Genomic DNA, 7,711 nt, shown 5'->3' with positions numbered 1-7,711 from the left:
TTGTTATACAATTGTTGCAATTGGCTACAACACAACAATCTATCTACACAATAAGAGGTCTACACTACATTTTAGAGGAAAACCGATTTTGTACATACACAAGCCGCACCTGCATACAAGCCGCATGTGCCCACATTAAAACATGTAAACATATTTACAAAGAAAGACGGTACACAGAGTTTTCAAAGTTTTAATAATATAACTTAACAATAATAATATAACTTTCTTCCCAAACGGTGCCTGTGACAACGGTAGCAACATGGTAGCAACACGCTAGCAACATGGTAGCAACACGCTAACGGCATGGTAGCAACACGCTAGTAACACAGTATAACAGGTCTGGTAAAACAGGTCTGGTAAAAGAACATACTGGTAAAAATCACGGCAAGCCGTCTTCATTTTCCTCCTTTGAACTGAAGCCTGTGACAGGGCAGTAAAACGGTAGCAACATGGTAGCAACACGCTAGCAACATGGTAGCAACACGCTAGCAGCATGGTAGCAACACGCTAGTAACACAGTATAACAGGTCTGGTAAAACAGGTCTGGTAAAAGAACATACTGGTAAAAATCACGGTAAGCCGTCTTCATCTTCCTCCTTTGAACTGAAGCCATCAAAGTCATCTTCCTCAGTGTCGGAATGAAACTGTTATATAGACGTCGTCACACACTCCCTGGTCATCCAATTCTCCCATTCAACACGGAGCGCCACTTTAAATGCACGATTCACACTAATGTCAAGCGGCTGCAAATACTTCGTTGTGCCCCCAGGAATCACAGCTGGAATGGAGTTTGTCCTGCGTCATATGCCTTTCTTTTTGCATTTTCCATGATGAGGGTATGTTCACGCTAATTTAATTTATGCACAAGACAGGAAGTTGCAGTCTTCCTCGACGCATATATTCCACCGGTCTTAATCTTACCTTTTCTACTCGAGCGCCCCTAGCGGCTGTTAGAAAAATTACATAAATTGGCCGCATCACTGAGTAAGCCGCTGGGTTGAAAGTTTTGGAAAAAAGTAGCGGCTTATAGTCCGGAATTTACGGTATATATGTCAGGTTAATTTGTCAGACATTTGTAAGAAACGACATAAAAAAGGAGACAAGGCAATCTTCCCAACTCATGCATGAGGGGAGTGAAGAGGGACTGGCCAAGGACAATTCTACTGCGCTCTGCCAATCTCTCCGACTCCCTTTACTTTTATTTGATACAGAGATCCTTAACTACATGAAGGTCCTGGCCCTCAAAGGGCCGGAAAAAACGCAAGTCTATGGCCGGGACCTTGTGTACTTGTCCTTCTATTAGCATGTGGGTGAGAAACAAATCCATGTATGAAAAAATATGTAGCGAAACATTCTGATAATGCATAGCAAAAACATCTATAAGAGTCACAGCTGTGGGAATGCTCCGACTGGCAGGCTTGAGCGGCCTTCCTTCGGCTTGAGAGAGAACAATGACAAGACAGTTCTTTTCCCATAAACAGTGCACTCATTCTCCCAGCGTACCATCAACATACTTAGCAGTATATCAGCAATTTATTTATTAATTATTATCATTCAGTATATATTTATTCATTCACACAGCAAAGCATTTCTTCATTGCGAGCATTAATTTTTTGTAGCAAATGTATAATCACTATATCTACAACTCTTCTAGCAATAGTTATTCTAACAATATATACATATATATATATATATATATATATATATATATATATATATATATATATATATATATATATATATATATATATATATATATATATATAGGAGTGACAAAGGGCATCATATAAAAAATATGTTTTTTTTCTACTGTGTTCAAGTGTCCTGGTTTTACCTGGGAGTATTCATGTGCCTTTCTTTTCTTCGTCTGCCAAATTAAATTCAAAAGAATGATATTCTTGTGTTTTCAGTTTCACTTTTATGGGCCGGTAATACATATCAAAAGGATGTGCGCCATTGTGAGTGCAGCTCAGTGATCATGAGGGATTTAAGTGATACACTTGAGACGTTTTGAATGTTTTTTTTCTGGTCTTTTGATGATGTGTGTGTGTGTCTAGGTAGGTGTGTGTGCGCACGTGTGTGTGTAGCTGTCTGTGTGTGTGTGTGTGTGTGTGTATAGTCATCTCAATCAAAGCAAGCTCGAGTCAAGACTTAATATGCAAACCGATTTCCATTGGTGGGTGATGTAAACGTGGCTGGGGAGTTCACTGAATTGATTGAGTGTTTGTACATGTTTGTACTCTTGGACCAGTGGTGGGAGAGGCTGATTTTAATCAATCGTAAAGAATGTTCATGCATGATAAGTGCTATATAACTAAAGTATGAATAATTATATGCAGTGAAGCAGTGGTGGTCCGTGCATTTCAATCTTAGGCCATCAGTGATGTCCTACCTAGTCCAACTCGAAAAAAATCCCCCTCATAATAGGTGGTGTCACCATGACACCACGGCTGGAGAAATCATATGCAGATGCACACGTAAGCATTATAACAGCCAGGTATAAAGTTGGTATCATGCATGACAATAAGCCAAAGATTAGGGGGCCTTGAGATTTCTCTTCCTTGGATAGCAAGGGAGGGTCAGGTTTCCCATTTTGGTTATTTTCATGGCATCAGAGGTCCTGGGTTCAATTCCAGCTTGCCTCAACCTTCCTTCAGTCCTGAGTGGTTTGCACATTCTGCCCGTGCTCACGTCTGTCTTCTCCAGGTACTTCAATCTCCTCCCACATTCCAAAATCATGCATGATAAATGTATTGGACACACTAAAATTGCCCTAAGGTGTGATTGTGAGTATGAATGGTTGTTCGTCTTTGTGATTGGCTGGCAACCAGTCCTGGGTGTACCCCACCTTCTTCCGAAGACTGATGGGATAGTCACCAGCTAGCCAATGAACTTAGTGAGTATGAACTGCTCCGGAAAATAGATGGTTGGATGAAATTATCCTGGCAGTAGAGTACAAAGTAGAATGCACTCGTTCAGGAAACAAAAAAACCTTACCACACTGAACGATGTATACACGACGGTATGCATCTTAAGAAACCTTTTATTCTTGAGTTGTTCCTGAAAATTGTGCTGTTAAAATGGCTGACTTCATACCACTTGCTATGGCATGAAATGGACGTTTTTAGTAACAACATCCTGTTCTGAAATCACATTCCATCTTTAATACAGTGCGCTAAAAATTTGACTAAAGCACAGCCTACCAAATATTACCTAAATATAATAGTATTTACCAAAATAGTATAGTAAGTGCTACATATATATAACATACATGTATACAATCAGAAAACAATATAAATAAAAAATATAGAAAGGATTTATTTACTTTTTAGTGGCACTTGCTATGCCCACATTCCCTATAAGGGTAGCCAATGCTAGGCTAGTTTCGTATTTCTTGATTATCTCCAGGTTTGTTTCCATATAAATCACCTTCTTACTTCTCTCTATAACATCACTAGCAATCTTAGGACCCATGGCTAACCCTTTCAAGTTTGAATTAAGCAGTAAAATGCACTATAAATACCATTTTGTAACCACTTGCGATAGAACAAAGATTTACCATTCCACCATTTTGAAACAAGTGAGGCCAAGCAATAGCAGACCAGCATCTCTGTGAGCAGATGCTGACCCAATAGCAGACCAGCATTGTGGTGACGCATTGCATGGTGGCAGTTAGGCAACAGAACAGAAAATAACTGCAATTAACCAAAAACGCCCTCAGGGAGACAAAACAACAAAAATACAGCCAAGCCCCTAAGATTATGACAGTTGTTTTTATCGCAAAGCCGGAAAAATACTGTTGAGCGGAAAAAAACGTAATATTATACATCGCAACATGAAAAAAACGTAAACCAGGGACGCTGTCACACAGGGGTCCACTGTGTATACATAAAATCAATCCACTCTGGAATGGCTTTCGTATCATGATATTTGTCATATTATTAATTGTGTTTCAAATGTAAATCATGTCAAGCGCTTCAAAAACACCACAGTAAATGTTACAGTACTTTTTGAGTGAGGCCATGTTCTAGAGCAAAAGTGGCAGCAGAGTAGTGTGAACAGCAGACAAAGAAGAAAGAAAAAAATCATATGAAGAAAGTATTTGCTTCCTCTCTAACGATTTACAGTTGCCATTTCTCGTCAACCATAGTAAGCTCCTGTATGCATTACCAAGAAGCACTATAACATCCGACTCCTAGTACTCCTCAACGAGCAGCCTTTAAATTGCAGTAGAATATTGTATTGTGTTTAAATTAAATGGAAATTTTGAGATATTAAGTTTTGTTCTTTTATTTTTTTTTATATGCTGAGTCATTTTTGTAATTTGAAGAAAAATATTGTACAGAAGCAACTAATCTCGAGGTTTCACTGCATTTGATAAATAATAATACAATTCTCTTTTGTCTTTGTCATATTATTTTCGCCAATGCGAGTGACTTCCTATATGTGTATCATTTACAGTTTAAGAGCACTGTCACCAGTATCCCGTGCTAGTACATGTGGCATTGTATTGACAATTGCTGGGGACACAGTCAAGGGCATGCTTGAAATAAAAATGTGGACATAGATGTCAATGATGTATGGCTTTATATAAAGAATAAATATAATTTGTCTATTATAACAATTTCTTTTTGGTTTTTATTCAGTCATTGTTAATATACAGTATGCGCCATAGATTTTTTTTTTTTCACAAACATTGCCCAATATATCGAGATTCGTATCACAATATGCCTTTGCTTCGTCGCAATATATCACAAAACACGAGAGAATACCTTAGCAAGAGTAATCATTCCCTCTCTCCATGTTTAGTCAAGTAAGACTGTTGAAGTAGCACTGTTTGACGATAAGCTACTTTTCTTTTCTGATCCTAATATGTTGCAAGCAAATGAGTAAATATTGCTTAGAATAATGGCAGAATCAATTTATTAAAGGAAGACATACATTAATTGTTAGCCAATTGTACATCTTTAACTACAGTCTAATGGGCCCGACCTTAACCAAGAACAACAACAAAATTCACTGCTGAACCTTAGTCAGTGTTACTGTGTAATATACATTGCACAGACATGGAGTCAAAGCTTTAAGTGGCTGACAGCATTAAATGGGCAAACTCAGCCTGGTTCATTACTTTCTTTTCTTTTTTTTTGTCCTTGAAGAAAAAGTCAAAGGTGTCCTTCCCGTAGCCTTTAACAGGTATCCTTCTTGTGCAATAAACACTAAATCAATATAAGCTTTGTGCTGGCTCCAAATGGTGAACTTTCAATCTTGCCTGCACCTCCAAATCCATTTGATGTCAAGTTATGTTTCAATGTCAAACAAAAGCAAAACAAACACACAAAGGTATTGGAAACAGTCAAATAGATCAGACTTAACACATTGAACCTGATGGAACCCTGTAGATCACAGGTGTCAAACTTGGCCCGCCGTGGAATTTCATTTGGCCCGTGGGGCAATATCAAAGCTGGCCGGCCGGTATTATACAGCGGCGGTGTTGCTGTAACACCGCATTCACCGCGAATACTACAAATCCCATAATGCTCTGCGGTTGTTTTGGCGCGTCAGCTTGGTGTTAGTAGATTTCTAGCAAGCAGCGTTCTTTCCAGACGTACTGCGGCCTAATACTACAACTCTAGGTGTCACTGTGTTACCCCTACCAAAAATGACGAAAAGGAAGGGAGAAGACAGAACTTTTTGGGACAGGTGGGAGACAGAATATATGTTTAGGTATTTGAAAGACTGACCTGTTTGTCTCGTTTGTGGAGCCAATGTGTCGGTACCTAAGGAGTACAACCTTAGGCGACCTGGACACGACTCAAAGGAGCCAGAAAGTAGAGGAGATGAAGAGAGGTTTGGTTTCACAACAGAATATGTTCAAAAAAGCCACAGCACAAAACGAGGCTGCTGTAAAGGTGAGTTATATCGTGGCAGAAGAAATCGCCAAATCAACCCGATCCATCAATGAGGGAGAATTTATTAAAAAGATAATGCTGAAAGTTCGTGACCAAGTGTGCCCAGAGAAAAAACAGGCCTTTACAAACGTAAGCCTGAGCAGGAACACAATAGCGGAGCGCATATGTGATCTTGCCACCAATCTGCATGACCAGCTGATGGAAAAGGGGAAAGATTTTGTTTCTTTTTCCCTCACTGTGGACGAGAGCACTGACGCGTCTGATACTGCGCAGCTGTCAGTCTTCTTCCGCGGTGTCGACTCAAAAATGTGTGTTACGGAGGAGCTTTTGGGATTTAAATCCATGCATGGCACAACCACAGGGAAGGACATTTTTGAGGTCTGCAAATGTGTAACTGAAATAAACCTGCCGTAGGATAAACTTGTGGGATTAACTACTGATGGTGCGCCAGCGATGAGTGGTAAAAAGAATGGTCTGGTGGGCAGGATGCGTGAAAAGATGCGGGAAGAGAATTGTGCAGGTGAGCTATCAGTTTATCACTGCATTATACATCAAAAGTCACTGTGTGCTAAAGCCCTAAAGATGGAACATGTTATGACCACAGTAACACAAGTTGTTAACTTTATAAGAGCCAAAGGTCTGAATCACCGCGAGTTTAAGTCTTTTCTGGAAGAGTTTGGTTCGGAACACACAGACGTGCCGTATCACACAGAGGTGAGATGGTTACGCTGCGGAAAAGTACTGAACAGATTTTTCGAGCTGCGTGAAGAAATATGTGAGTTTCTGCAAAGCAAAGGGAAGGACACAGCAGAGCTCTAGGAGCAAAAGTTTATGTGTGAGCTGGCCTTTCTGTGTGACATCGCAAGCCATCTTGATGCGCTGAACCTGCAGCTACAGGGGCGGGGCCGCATCATCACCGAGATGTACTCGTCAGTGAAAGCTTTTAAAGCTAAACTCTGCCTGTGGGAGAATCAGCTGCTGCAAGGAAACCTTGGCCATTTCCCCTGTTGCCAAACCATAAATACGCAGATCTCGACCGCCGTGTGCGCACAGTTTGCTGAAAAACTCAGTGGGCTCGGCGCTGAGTTTAACCGGCAATTTGTCGACTTTGATGGTCAGAATTGGAGATTTGAACTACTTAGTAATCCCTTCGCAGTCGATGTGGAAAAAGCACCAACTAACATTCAAATGGAGCTGATTGAACTCCAGTGTGATGACACGCTGAAGTCAAAGTATGATGCTGTTTGCGCCGCACAGTTTCCACAATACATCCCTGACACAATGCCTCAGCTCCGCACCCAAGCTGCTCAATTGCTCTCCATGTTCGGCAGCACTTACCTATGTGAGCAACTTTTCTCCTCAATGAAGATGACGAAAACATCTCACAGGGCACGTCTCACTGATGAACACCTTCGTTCGATAATGAAGGTTGCCTCAGCTCAAAGCCTGAGCCCCGACACTGATGAACTAGCATCCAAGAAAAGATGCTAGGTGTCTGGCTTGAACACACCATGTTAGATCAGTGTGTCGCAAACTGAACAGTAAAAAGGCCTGAATGATTGATTCATGTATTAGCCAGTGGAAAAAGTTAATGTTGATTTTTAGCAAATTGAAAAGAGGCATTCATTTTTTATTTAAATGTTATTTAATATGCCATTGATGTTTCTTCGTTTGTTCTTTCACAGTTGATTTTGCACTATTAAGTTAAGTTAAGCTATAAGCATGGCTTGTTCCATATTCAGTGTTAAAGCAAATCAGTGTAGCAAACTGAGCAAAAACATTTTATTCATGCACTCTTCTCT

At 40.2% G+C, this 7,711-nt stretch overlaps 1 pseudogene; it reads left to right on the top strand.

The window, feature by feature from the left end:
* The first annotated feature begins 5,659 nt into the window (after positions 1–5,659).
* Positions 5,660–7,400, top strand: LOC148416336 (general transcription factor II-I repeat domain-containing protein 2 pseudogene; annotated as a pseudogene).
* Positions 7,401–7,711: the final 311 nt, after the last annotated feature.

The sequence above is a fragment of the Hippichthys cyanospilos genome, chromosome 11, assembly GCF_059441005.1.
Source record: "Hippichthys cyanospilos isolate Australia breed blue-spotted pipefish chromosome 11, RoL_Hcya_1.0, whole genome shotgun sequence".
Taxonomy (NCBI): domain Eukaryota; kingdom Metazoa; phylum Chordata; class Actinopteri; order Syngnathiformes; family Syngnathidae; genus Hippichthys; species Hippichthys cyanospilos.
Note: the sequence above shows the minus strand (reverse complement) of the source record. Positions and strands in the feature narration are given on the sequence as shown.